Source organism: Oryzias latipes, chromosome 7, assembly GCF_053564925.1.
Source record: "Oryzias latipes strain Hd-rR chromosome 7, Olatipes_Hd-rR_3.1".
In the NCBI taxonomy this organism is placed as follows: domain Eukaryota; kingdom Metazoa; phylum Chordata; class Actinopteri; order Beloniformes; family Adrianichthyidae; genus Oryzias; species Oryzias latipes.
In genome coordinates this window covers 30,086,710-30,101,219 of record NC_136243.1, presented here as the reverse complement: position 1 = coordinate 30,101,219, position 14,510 = coordinate 30,086,710, and the positions used below count along the sequence as shown (strand labels likewise).

The 14,510-nt window shown below is 38.0% G+C and overlaps 1 protein-coding gene across 2 annotated transcripts in view; it reads left to right on the top strand.

Annotated features, from left to right (window-relative positions):
- Positions 1 to 7,839: 7,839 nt before the first annotated feature.
- LOC101167365 (helicase ARIP4) overlaps positions 7,840 to 14,510 on the top strand; it is a 56,010-nt gene continuing 49,339 nt past the window's right edge. The window contains exon 1 of one of the 2 annotated variants that reach the window (XM_023956420.2): positions 7,840 to 8,041. The gene's annotated coding sequence lies outside the window, so the exon portion shown is untranslated. The remainder of the gene's footprint in view (positions 8,042 to 14,510) is intronic. The other variant, XM_023956419.2, reaches the window with a different exon arrangement.

The following is a 14,510-nucleotide window of genomic DNA, read 5'->3' as shown; positions in this document are numbered from 1 at the left end:
TTTGAAAGTAACAACATTGAGTGTTGTTGACTATGATGCAAAATAAACACCTTAGTTGCAGGAAACAAAACCCCAAATTTAACCAGTATTATCTCTGCAGTTTCCTTTTTTTTTTTTTTTTTTGGGGGGGGGGGGGGGGGGGGGGGGGGGGCTACCTTTAAAAAACACATGTTGAGCATCAGTCCCATGCTGCATCATACGAAACTGACAATTAAGTTTGTGCATCGGGGTACAAGTGAAAGAAAAAGAAAACAAAGCCATGGGAGGTAAAAAAAAAAAAACGAAAAAAAAGATTAATTTAGTGACATCAAGAACTAAATTAGATGAAACCTAACAAACAGATAAATAAAGAGGGACAAACACATGAAGGGGTTGTGTGAACTGACCCAAAGCGTGGAGCACAATAGGCGGGCAGATGATAATAAACTGATCTAGTTTAATCAAACTGGGATAAACAAAAGAAGCTGCAAAGGCAGGAAATCAAAACCAGCTAAACAAACACGGAGAAAAATTCATAATGAACTCACAGCAGATGAAAAAACACGGGAAGGGAACAGACAAAGAAATGGCAAGGACAAAGAACAGCGAGATGACCACAATGACTAACAATGAGGCACATGTGTGGCAGTAATTTGAAAAGATTGATGAATAAAGACATGACTTGTGTTTAACTTAAAACACAAAAGGTGAAAAAAATAAATAAAACAGGTTTCTTAAAGTTAACAACATAAGAAACTTTGATGAAAATAGTTTTTGGTGTTTTCAACATGTATGTAATTTTTCTGATAAAGGAGGACATACATAAAGAAAATTAAGATCAAAATGGCGTTCCAGGGTGAGATATTCAATTTATTTGTGTAAATAGAATTTATAAACATTTCAGAAACATGACTGTGATGATCATACTCTGATCGTCGCCATTGGTTTGGACTTCAAACAAAAGAATGCCAACTTTAGGTTGACTGTAACAAGCAGAGCAACTCAAAGCATCTTTAGCTCTATGTTCACCACACACATTTGTCATCTTTGTCAGCACAAATTCCAGTGGCAGACGTCCAAACCATTTGTTAGACGGTAACACACGTGAAGCATCCAATAAATTAATGAAACCAGCGACCGATCTGTAAGCCAGCACACAGCTTCCTGCTCAGACAGCGAGCCCCAACGCTGGAATCCATCACTTTGACAGACTGACTCATTGGCATCAAGGAGGGAGCAAAAACTTAAGGAGATTAAAATGAGCAATGTGCCAGCACTCCACTCAGAGCGACGGTTCAAAATAGGGAAACCCGGTTGGCCAGCTGTGATGGATGAGTGGATGATTCATGGAAAGGCCAGACTTCCATCAGCACTTTCACTGCCCAGGACCAGAGGTAGCAGCGCTGTTCACATGATTTATCTTTGGAGTTCCTGACACACTTTTTCTTGTCAACATAGTTTCATTAAAGAGGAGTCATAGGAAACCTTAGTATTCTTTAACCATTGAACCAAAAGGAGCTTTTTTAAAGAAAAAAATCTATTTCTTACTCACATTACCAACCATACATTTACCCATTGAACTGTTCCGTGTTTTTGATTACATTGGATTCTCTGAAATCACTTGAAAGGGGAATTTGAACATATACTAAAACATTAAATATGGAATGAGATAATGAGGGAGTTTTAAAAATTGTCATCTCTGATGTAGGATGTGGGGTTCTCTCTCTTCTACCTACTTTAAATCCACTCCTTCATGGCTTGCTTTTGCTTTACCAAAAAGCATTTTGCCCCAAATGAAAATGAATATAGTAAATGGGAGGAGCCATGCAAACAGATTCAGATAACTGACGCTGTACCCCAAGAAGCGGTGCTACAAAGCGTTTCTTCACCAGAAACATGACAAAACGAAGATAAATAAAAGTTAGAGCACAGTTTTAAAGCACACAGGACTGAGGCTAGATACTTTAGTTTCATATTAAGCTCATAAAATATATTTGCTTTTTTAATAAACATGTCTGCTAGCGCAGATCTGCCAACAAAAGTATTGCAAATCCAAAAAGCCACTGCACATTTAATAAAATATTGATAATAATAGCAACATTAACTGCAGTTTTATTGAAAACATTTTTGAAATTACATACAGACAGACAGATAATTAATTTTTATTAGAAGCAAATAAAACAAAATATTTTGTGAAAATTAAACCATAAAAAAGGGAAATAAACCATTTCCAAGTGGTCATGATGAGGAAAAATGTGTTACTGAGTACTGTAGGAAGAAGACACATTTGAAGATAAATATATTTTGCATCACCATTATTACATTAAATGTTTTATCAGTTGTTTTTGAACAGTCACAGAAACGGGTCTGGATCTGGGTTCGCGCATAATGGAAGTCTTAGAAAATATTGGCAAAGGCATCAGCTGACTGTTTCTTTGTTCTGTGGTAAACATGATGGTAAATTCTATGGTAAACTGCATGTATTTATAGTCACATAAATAGTAAATATCGAGGGGATTTTTGTAAATAGAAAGCACATTTTAGTGCCATTAGGAGAGTTTAGTGAACTTGATTCCAGAGAGAATTCAAAAACAGTCAAATTTAAAGCAAATTAAAAGATTTCATTAACTTAGGAGTTTGGGATTGTTCACATTCTTACAGAATTTGTATGATTAGCTGATTCCTGTTGCCTCCACTATGGGCCAACATTTCAACAAAAAAGCATTGTCCTTTTTTATCCTTGGAATGAAGAGTTAATTACTGTAATGTGGGGGATGACAAACATTAGCTCCTTGTCAGCGTTTTTTGTTTAAGCAGCTCCCCAGCATTTCTGTCACTCAGCAGATGGAGGGAAATCTTGGATGGTGGCAGATAAGAAATTCTGGGAATAGGGGTCCTTATATTCTAATTAGATGTTGAACTATTACTTTAAAAAGGATCTGAGAGCAATTTCTCCTCTGCTTCTGTATTAGATGATGCTGTAGAATATTCTAGTTGTAAAACAAATGTAAAAAAAAAACGTCAGACACAACATTAGGGAACATAAAAATTAACATAAAACATATCAACATAAAAAAGAAAATTGCAGAGTTGCACAGCAGGGAGGAGGAAAAGTGTAGATGCACATACATGTATACTTGAGATAATCAATATAGAAACATGAATTGCTAAAAATAAAAGTGTTCACACATGTGTGCGGTTAAATATCAAACATTCGTAGAAGCATGGTGCAGACTTTATGGACAAAATCCATTTGGGTGAAAAGGTCCAGTCACATATGTTTAGTGCACAGTTTGACGGCAGAAGGAAGGAAAGACCTGTGAAATCTCTCCTTTACACAACAAGGGTGGATCAATCTGTCACTGAAGCTGCTCTCCAGGGCAGTGGGTGGAATACATGGTCCAGCACATCCAGATAATAGTTTAGCTAGGACGCTTCTGTCTCCCACCTCCTTGATTGATTCCAGGAGGGGAAACCCAGCCGGACCTTTTAAGGATGTTTTTGTCGGGCTTCTTTTCTTGTCTATGATGCTGTTGCTCCAGCAGGTGGCGCCGTACAGGATAACTGAAGCCTTAGAAAGTCCTCAGTAGTGACCCCTTCACTCTTAAGGGCTGCAGTTTCCTCAGCAGGTACAGCCTGCTTTGTGCCTTCCTGTACAGCGCGTCCAGTTTGCTGCTGAAAGGAACACTCAGGTTATGTAGGAGTCCACTCTCTGGGTATCCCTTCACTGGATGTTCACCAGTGAGAGAGCTGGAGGAGGCTGGAGTGGATGTCTGCAGAAGTCGACCACATGGAGAGTGAAGGCAAAGCCAACAAGATGGTGAAAAACACAACAAGTCATTGGTTTAATATAAGGAAATCTTTAAAATCAGTAAAAAATACACAAAACTTATGAATAAAATAAGGACAAATAGATGCATTAAAAAGAAAACATTAAACTAAAAGTTATTTTGAATTTTTCGATCAAGTAAAAATAGAGGAAGCTGCTCTGATTTTTCTGAATTGCTTTGGAGACAGACATGCGTTTAACCAAAGAAACAGCAAATCCTTTGAGAATTTACAGAATTTAGATCAATCCAAATGAAGGATATGTGATATTTAAAGGGATATACTGTTTCATAAAATCGGATTTTCTGTTTTGGATGTGCTGAAGACTTTGTGGAATGAAAGCAGATCAACATTAATGGATGACTGGCTCCACCTAGAGTACATATGCTGCCAGTGCAACGTAGTCTTTCCAACCTGCATTATATGACAGTAAGGTGGCTTAAACAAGTGTGTGTGTGTGTGTGTGGGTGTGTGGGTGTGTGTGTGTGTGTTTTAATAAACTGAAGTAAAGCAGGAAATAGAAAAATGACACAAAGTTTATAACAGTCTGATCAACTTTATGCGCCCTGTGGGGTCAAGTTTTACCCCCTTTTTTTCCCAGAGGTTTGATTAAATAATAAAGAACTTGCCAGAATATTTATACAGATGTTTGATTTTGCTTTTTGTTTTGTATTTAATGAGCAACTCTAAAAATATTTATACATCCAAAAGTTTTACATTTAAATTATTATAAGTAAAATTAAATGTCTTTAATAGGTTGAAAAGGACAAAAGAGCACAAAGATTCCTACTTTTTCAGACAGAATTTACTTAGATTTTATTTTAAATCAGACGAAACAATTACACCTACTTTTCTAAAGAGTGCATTAAAATGGTGTTCTCAGTATAACTGATTTTCACGTATTTTAGGAATTTCATTCATTAATCTTGTTCTAGTCTTTTCTGTTTAAGATATAACAGAGGTAGGAAGGGCTTTTTAGGATTCAATTATTTCTCAAAGCAGTCACTGATGGCCAAAAGGAAACTCATTTAAGAGGACAAAGTCGGACAGGCAGAGAAAACGAGAAAAAAGATGGATGAACCTCGGAGCTTGTTCCAATTTCCTGAGGATACAAAAGCGTCCATCTCTCTTGTCACTCCACACATACATCCAACACACGAACACAGAAACCTCTGACTTCATCTTTTCTGTTTACACCATTTTCTGCTCCTGGTTTCGTGATCTCTTCATGCAGACGGATTCTGCAGCCCTTAGAGAAACAGAGACACTCAATGGCAACGTATGATGGGAAAAAATGCAGAAAAATGTTCAGGAAAAGATGCTTAGAGGAGGAGAAATGTGCTGTATGTCGGTAATGTACAGGACACAGAACAACCTGACGTCGTTTCTTCAAGTTCTTCACACACGTGTTATTAACCCTTGTGCTATCCTAGGCACTTTAACATTGGGAGTTGGGTCATCTAGACCCACTAGACAGTGCGCTTAATCTTTTTTCTTCAATGATTTGTGATCTTCACTGGTGTCCATGGATTACATGAAATCTTTCCACCTTTATCCACCTTTGTCATGGTAGGAATAACACGTCAAAGTAAGGGTGGGGTCATCTAAGATAGCACAAGGGTTATAACTGAATCACACCAAACATTTTGGTCGACCAGCTCAACCACCACAACTCCCATCTGAGAATTTGGCAAGTCAGTATTCAGCAATCCTACTGAATTTCTCACATGTCAAAGAAACCATACATAGTTAAAATCCTTGTGATTTTTTTTTTCTCATTACACCATAAAATATGTCATTGAAGGCAAATGTGTGAACAAATAAATCAAAAAGGTTTTCTGCAGATAATTTTGTTTTCAAAAACAGTTCCTGAACAAATCTGTGAACACTAGGGCTGCACAAAATGAGAAAAACTGGTGATGTACTGTATTAGTAATAATGACTTGCAATCCACCTGCAATACATGAACACATAGGAGAACAAAACACATTTCACTACAACAGTTTTATCTAAACAACACACCATACATTATTATCCAAATGACCCAAGTCTACATAGGAGGTGGGCATCTAACATAATAGGGCTCCATCTTATCTGTAAAGGGCTACCTATATGATTGGTTAAATACTTCAAGCTGTCATGACATCAATCTCAACATTTAAGGTAGCCATTTATCACATTTTACGCCATCTTTTGGGACGCACAAATTGCAAAGGCTGATTTCGCCATGATGCTATATTTGTGGTTAATTGTGCAGGCCAAAAGATGCAATAGTGAGAGTAAACAATAGTAAACATTCCACTTAATCAAGACTTTTCTCTGTTAGTTGTGCCGAAGTGTCCAGTAGAAGCAAAAACCCTGTCCTTACATTCCTACATGGACAAAGAATCCACCTGAAGCCACAGAGGAGCTCAACCAGAGCAGTTTGGGTCAACAGCTCAGTAACAGCACAGTGGGATGTCCAGATTGGGGCACACAGATTTCTCCCACTTAACCCTTGTGCTATCCTGCACTTTGACATTGGGAGTTGGGTCATCTAGACCATTAGTCTTCAATTATTTGTGATCTTCACTGGTGTCCATGGATTACATAAAATCCTCTCCACCTTTGTCATGGTAGGGAGAACACGTCAATGGTCATCTTGACCCCATAGTATAGCACACGGGTTAAGTGAAATCCTACTTTTCCTATCACCATTATGCGTTCAGGAAAAAATACTTATAAGGGAGACCTTGCCTTTCAGGCAGTTGCTCCCTGCCTCTGGAACGGCCTCCTTCTGTCTCTGCGAAAACTGACTCAGTCGAGTGTTTTAAAACTGAGGTTAAGACATTTGACATTAAGACATTTTTATTTAGAAGATCTTGACCCTAAATTAACAGGCCTGGAACTTTAAGATACCAGATACGTGTCAGCTCTCTTCAAAAAAACTATTTTTTTTTCACCAATTGATGAGGAGTTTCAGATTTATAAAACCCTAAACAACAACAAATCAATAACTTTATACTTCTCAGTAGGAAAAGCCTTTTCCTCCATATCATAAAAATATGAGAAAAAGAATTTCAAAAAAGTGTTTTAAAGTTTATTCCATCTATTCTGTAAATTCGAGGTTCCATCCTCTTTTGCTGTCCTGATTTTCAAAATAGTACAAAATATTAAGATTAAAAGCATTAAGAAAAGCTAACTATATGGGTGAAACCGTTTGTGTTTTTATTTTTAATACTAAACCATTTTTTTACCCTATTTGTCCACTCAAATGAGTATTTATTTATTTTTGTAATTTCAAGTACCTACCGATAGAGGGCACTACATGAATGTATCGTATCAACAATTTGAGTTTTCAGCTAAGAAGTAAAAGGCAATCCGGATAATAATAATAATAATAATAATAATAATAATAATAATAATAATAATAATAATAATAATAATAATAATAGCTTTACTTGGACCGTTTATGGGGTTTTATTCTTTTGACAGATGGATGTTAAGGGTTGCACTTGAAGAGCTAGGATTGGGCACAAAAAATCTAAATATAGTTTTTTGATCATATACTTGTATTGAATGCTTAACAAATTAACTAAATTATTGGTAAGTAAACAATGTTTCAGACACAAAAAATGATTAAACTGTCAAAAATGATAGCTCCATAACTTCCAAAAGAGGACATTCCTAGATAGGAATTCATTTGGAGATATATAGATAAATATATATGCGAAAACAAGACCAAAGAAGTCAGAATTATGATTTAACAGGATTCTATATAGATGAAACATGACAGTTCTAAAGAAAAATAAGAAAAACAGTGGCAAAGATGGAGCTCTGTACCTTTGCCAAAAGGGGCTCAGAAAAGCTTCAGCAGATCCATAATGGAGCTTTAATGGTCTCATTGAAAACACCTCCTGGTTTCATCTACAACAGTGGATTGTTTTTCTTCTTTTTTTCCGTCAAACTGTTTATTTATCAACAAAACAAATTGTATTTTGCAATAACATACTGTAATCAGCTTAAAAGGCTTAAGTCGTGTGTTTTGAGTTTCGCGTAATGCCGATGCGCATTGTGTCCGTTTGGATTCATTTCCGGGACTTGGAGGGCGCAGATACCAGCAGCACCGACCCCCCACCCCCCTCTGCCAGAAAGCCGGTGAAAGCCGTGAGCTTGTCCCGCGTGCCGTAACCCCCCAGTCCCCCGAAATCAAAGCGTTGGAACCCGGAGGGAAGCGGCGCAGGAGCGGCGGCAGGTAAGAAACGCGCGGAGGCTGAACTGTGTTCACGGGGAAAAGCGTGTTTGGTTTGTGAGCCGCTCTGTGGATTCAGACAAAGAGCAGTATGCGCGCATGCATCTGCGCTTCTTTTCTCCCGTCTGCATCGCTGTAGCGGCTTCCTCTCTGTGTTAGAAAACTGCAAACGCGCAGCTTCCCCCCCCCCCCCCCCCAGGTTTTTTTCTCCAAAACATGCAGCCGGAATGTGACATCTGCGAGGTGCAATGGCTTCATGATGACGAGCTGCTTGAATCTGTGTCATGGTACCTAACTGTCATGTTCACTAACATTTTGGATTAAATCAGGGCTGCCACTGAATGAATCCCTACAGGAACTGTTTTTTTTTTTGTTTTTTTCCCCCACTGTAACTTGGTGAAGTGAAAATAGTTTTTTTTTTATTATTTTCAGATGCTTAAAAAGAAAATTATAAACATTTGCTCACTTTTTTCAAACTTGTAAAGTTGAGTGTTTGAGAATTACCTTTGAGCAGGATCTGCAACAGAATTGGATTTGTTTAATTGCAACATTTTCTACATTAAAGTACATTGATGCTCGATCAAAAACTGATTACTAATCTGAGGCAGACCCAGATTTAGCCAGACCCACCATGGAGTGCATGTAGAACATTAGGTGGGGGCAAATCTGGGTGTGCTGAAAGTTTGAGGTATAGCCTCTAAAATGCTTACAAAACCATTCTATCGTCATATCAGTTAATCTATCCATAAATGTATCTTCTCCTTTGATCTATTTGATATGTCTTATAAGTTTCCTCATGATACGACCCTCTGCATGTACTTTGCTTGGGACCAGCCTAATTAAAAATCTGATTTGGGCTTATTTGTTCATCATTGTTTTGTTGAGTTCTGACTGGAACAGACTGAATGGATTTTAAATGGAAAATATGTCTCCCTCTACAATAATAGCCTTTATTTATAATCACTCAAATAAAGCTATACAATCAGTAAGTTACACAGTGTAGGAAGTCAAAAGAAACAACAGTAAAAGCAATTAGAGAAAGCTTGATTTTCAACGGGCTTTAGTGGGTGCAATGGTCCGTGGAGTCACAGACGTCCTCGGGAAGAGTTTTCAGAGGGTGTGCATGGTGATGTGGAAGGTCCAAGCAAAGTCTGGCATTTTTTTATGAGTGCAGAAAAGAAGAGGTTTTCATCTGAAGAGCTGAAGAGTGACAGTGGAGCATGTCAGTGAAACAGGAAGGAGCCGGTCTTTAAAAAATGGTGAACTAAAAAAACCTCAGAGTTTGGGAAATTTCTCAAGGGCAGGACTGAAGTGGTCATGGCGTTGCAGAGTTAGATGTACTGACGTTTGCTCCTGACGTTTATTATTTATGATCCAGCAGCGATTTTTGTGCTGTATCCCATCGGCTTGTTTGAACAGACTTTGGAAAAAAGAAAAACAACGTTCCTCCCTGCCTGATTTCCATCTCTCCCTGCACTTCTTGCTGCTGTTTACCTGGATCAGGTGTGTTCAGGTAGTCAGAGTGAGGAGACGCCTGAATCCGTAGAAAGCTGTATACCAGATCTTGAGGTTGAGCAGAACTACTGCAAAATATCTGCAAACGGGGGAAGGTGCGGATTTACTAAGACCCAGAGCGGGAAACAAATGCATGGCTGCTGCAATCAGTTGGTCGTCTAGAATTAATAATCCTCTTTCTTTTCATTGTTTCAGTGCTAATTTGTGCTTAGCTCAGTGCCCTTTCTTTCTTTGTAAAGTGTTTTGATGGTGGAGCTGGGTCAGGAAGAAGTCTGCCGGGCTGAGGTATTCCCAGGCCAACCGAGAGACAAAGTCTCTCCAGCATGTCCTGGGTCTTCCCCGGACTTCCCTCTGGGTCTTCCTTTGCCCAATGGGACATGCGGGTGATCGAGCTTCTCACCTCATCTCTAAGGGAGCACCCAGCCACCATACGGATCATGCATTACCAAACATGAAACCACCTTCCTGCTTTGACTATTTACTCCTTTTAAAACTTTGTGGCATTTCTACCCTTTAAATTAATTATTGCTTGTTGCAGTTAGCCAATAAAATACAATTTACTGCATCCTTGTGAGACAACAATTACCTTTGTGCAAACAAATTAAACAAATGTGGTCTTTCTAGTTAACATACAGTTACTTTAACATACTAACAGTGATGTTCACATCAGTGTGTCCACATTCAGTTGCTTGTTTGAGCTCTTTGGAAATACTGAGCATGTTCCTGCTGCATTGGCCCCTGACTGAGCTGTAACAGTAGAAGTCTGATGCTTCATCACCAAAAATGACCTGTTTTGCAAACATCTCTTCACTTTTTTGTCACCTGTGGTTTCAACTGCTGGGAAAATTCCAGCCCCCAAAAAAGGAACAATTTTATTAACTGATTTTCAAATAAAGTTGAATATCTAATCAGATTTTCTCCTTTCATTTTTAAGCTGCCCCAAGAAAAACAAAACTATTAATTTGGGATGCATGCTGAATCATTGACATGTTAAGTGACAGTTCAATAGTGGGAGCCCTCAAATAAAAACAAATTAAAGGTGTTTAACATTCACTGACGAATTGCCTCATTTGAAGAGAATTCTTTAAACCTAGTTTGCATGAACACATCATAAAACCTCCAGACCCAAACTTCTCCTAACAGAACACGGCTCTACGAACCAGACAGAGTGGTTTTTGTTGTCTGTGGATTTGATCTGTTTGAGTCTTTTGTTTTATATTTTTATTTTTTCTTTGACTGATTTTGAAAGGGTGACCCCTCCCCCTCTCTATTCTCAGCATTGTGTAATCCTGTTACACAAGCAAGTGAATGCAATGCAGATCTTTTACTTCTGAAAGTCAGATCAATATGAAGGTAACGCGTCCTAAATGTCAGATCTTTTTCTCCTTAAAATGTCCTACATTTAGTAAGATTATTCTGTTTTATTTAGTATTATTCTGGAGGGTGATGATTGATTATTTAAAAAAAAAACATTAGTATAGTAGTATATTTATATGAACAGAAGAGTCAATAATATGAAAATAGGAAAGTGGTTTGTTTTTAGTGTTCATGTTTGCATTTAAAATTATTTTTTTAATGGGCTGTTTTTAGGATCAGTCTTTACTGTTATTATAGGACTACAACAAATTATTTTGGAAAAGGCTTGATTGATGCTTAGCTATTTTTTTTATGGTCTTGATTGAAAATTTGTCCCTAAACCGTGAAACTAAGATTTCAGCTGGCTTTTTCTAGAATTTGTTCATGATGGAGTGAGTGAGTGTGACGTTGCCATGAAAACAGCTTACTCCCAGCGCCAATGAAGTCAATTCAGTTGCCATTTTTTGCGACAACATTGTTTAGCAGGGAATGGTTTAAGTCGGTCTGAGTCACCATTTCTATGGCAACCTCTCTTACCAATCAGGAGTGAGGTTGTTGGAAGTCCACGCCTCCTCTGAAAGTGGCTGCAGAGAATCTGTCAATCAAATGTTTCAAACGTTTTAACACGGGGGGCCAACGGGCACCACATACTTTCATTGAAGCATCTGATTGGTCAGTTTATAACTCAAGTAACTTGCAATAAAGGAAACAAATATAAAAATGTTTGGATTACAAGAGCAAAAGCAAATGTAAATCTAGTAGAGCAAGAATGATTATTCTGAAAAATCGAACGACTGAGTAACAGCTGTTTATTTCTCAATAGAGTTCTCTGGAATGTTGACTTCTTCGAGCCAGCGGGTTCTTCCTGATACTCAGTCCAGTTCTCATATACAGTCAATGGTTGGAACACCTTAAAGTGTATTTATTTATTTTGATTCAGGTCTAGATGTGTTTCGGGTCATGTGACCTCATTAGGAATTTATTTGAATATTACTGACATATTTAGACTGAGTTAAGTTGAGCTTATTTTGGCTGTATTAAGAAAAGTTTTGTCATGCAGTCCGTGTTAACACATTGACAACCTCCCCTCCTGCCCCACAACTTTGTTAAATCTTCTCTGAGCCCCTGCAGTGTTTCTAATCTGGCTTTAGTGAATTCCCCTACAGCACTTCTGACATAAATCCATGCTACTCGAGAGCCATGTTGGCCTTTTGGCCCCTTAGGAGGGTAAAAGTTTTGGAGAATCCTTTGTGGGGGTGGGGGGTTAACTGTTAATTTAGTTTAAGAAACGGGACAATGAACCCGTTTTAAAATCTTTTGTAATGATGAGGAGCAAAAACTGAGAAGACGCTTTATGAGTGGCCTCCTGTTAACATGGGGATCGAATTGCAGCTCCCACAGGTCTAACAGGGATTTCACATGTTAAACATTTCCATTTTCATTTTGACAGTGGGGAAAAAATGTGATGATGCGTGCTTTTCAGCGAGGGTGGAAGAATTAGTCAGAAGAGGGTGAGTGTTTACAGTGTTCTCACATCTTGGCATACGTCTTGCGTAACTTCTTTATTCCACTAAGCTGAAAAGTGGCATTATTAAGCCGAACTTATGTAAGGCAGCTTATGCAAGCCGCTGTCTTCTCTTCTTTTATCATTTGGTTGATAAGATTCCTGCTTTTTCTAAGGAGCTTTCAAGATGTTGGCAATGATTTTAGGTTTTTCCTTGAAATAAAATGATACTGAAGTTTAGATTTCAGGACAGTTAGGACTTGGCATTTATTTTGCAACTTCATATTTTGAATTGTACTTTCCCTAAGAAGTTTATATGAATATATGTTTTGGTTTGTTTAATTTTATAAGAATGAAAAGAGAAAAAGTTAAAAACCTAATGTGTGGAACTGAACAAACAATAAATGTTGCAACAAACTGAATTTGCCACCTTTTAACATCATTGAAACCGTAATTCTCCGTTCGATTTACAGTTGTTGTTTTTTTAATCATACTTTCTTCACAGAGAAGTATGTTAAAATGCACGAGGCTGCCCAGCTATAGAGCCTGCTTCCTCAGCAAACATCCCTCCCTTTCCACCTTCCTATTGACAAAACACCTGATCCAGGTGATCAGCAGCAGGCAGAACAGGGGTAACTGGGAAAACTAGTAAGATACCTGCCCTAGAGGATTGGCTTTGTGCAACTCCAATCTATTGGCAACTGCTGAATTGCTGTGTGCACTGCAACGTTGATTTGCATCAAAACATTTGGCTGGAACATAGATTCCTGTCAGCAACAAAAAAACAGGAGTCTATTGGGGTTCCGCTGGTGAGTGAGTCAATAAATAATTGGTCCAAACCCCAAATATTTTTGTGGAAAAAAATTGTTTCACTGATGACTGAAACCAATGTAAAACATATTTTTCTGTTTAGAAAATAGGTAAGGGATAGTCCCAGTCGAGGTGTCCATCATAAATGAATGGATGATGCAAAGGCATGAACTGCCAGGAACGAACCAGAAAATGGTTGTCCATTAATCCATAACTACAATGAACAACCTGAAGGGCATTGTCCCACATATACCATGGTCACTTATGAAATAAAAAACATATTAAATAAATTATTAATACTTTAACCTTGTTTTTTATGTTTACATTGTTTTAACAAGAAACAGACTATGTGATGCGAGGCGGGACACGTTATGATGGCTAAAGCCTTCAAGTCGCTCTGCTGCAGCTGTTGTATGAAGACTTACCAGCAGAGGAAAGTGGTAAATCGGCTATATGTGACACAAAGCATCCCTTTAGTTCACCTCTTACCCCATGTTTTTGTCCAGATGATGATGCAAAAGTTTGTTGCAAAGAAACAAAGTCTCCAAATAGTCTTAGATCGCTTTCATTGCAAGAAATATTCATCATTAACCCTGGACACTAAATGAGTGTCAACAAACGCTTTAATTAATAAAAAAATGTATGTGTAAACACATATTAACTCTCAAGAAATATGGTTAGCAAGGCAGAAAGACAGACAAAAAACTATTTCCAATTAAGGGGAAGATGGCTGTTGATGGAAAAATGTGATATAGATCCTGGCATGTCCATCATAGAGCAATTGGAAGGACAGAGATTGTTTCTACGGTTGCTGTTGTGATAAACCGTGGAAGAACGTATGTCCACCTATGTTTCAAGTTCTGTTGTTCGGGTTACCAACTTGTGCTGTCATATTGAACATTCAGGCTTTTCGACCAGAAATTCTTTTTTTACGTGTCCGTTATCCCTTTTTAATAAACACCCTGCAGCCAATCAGAATTGAGTATTTACCCAGACCATTGTATAGCAAGATTTGTTTTAATGCCATAAAAAAACATGACAGGTGACGGCCTGTTATATTCAGAGCAAAGCAGTTATTTTGGTCTATTATCAGCTGTGTGTTGATATGAGATAAGTGAAGATGCTCGCACAAAATGCGTTGTAAAATGTCTGCGCAGGACAACATAGCAGCAGGCTGTTGCCAACAATAAGGAAAGGAGGAAACGACTAGTATAGTTACCCTGGCAGCAGGTGAGCTTTCTAAACTGCTCTAAAGGGTTTTTTATTCCTGAATTGTCAGTGAAAAGC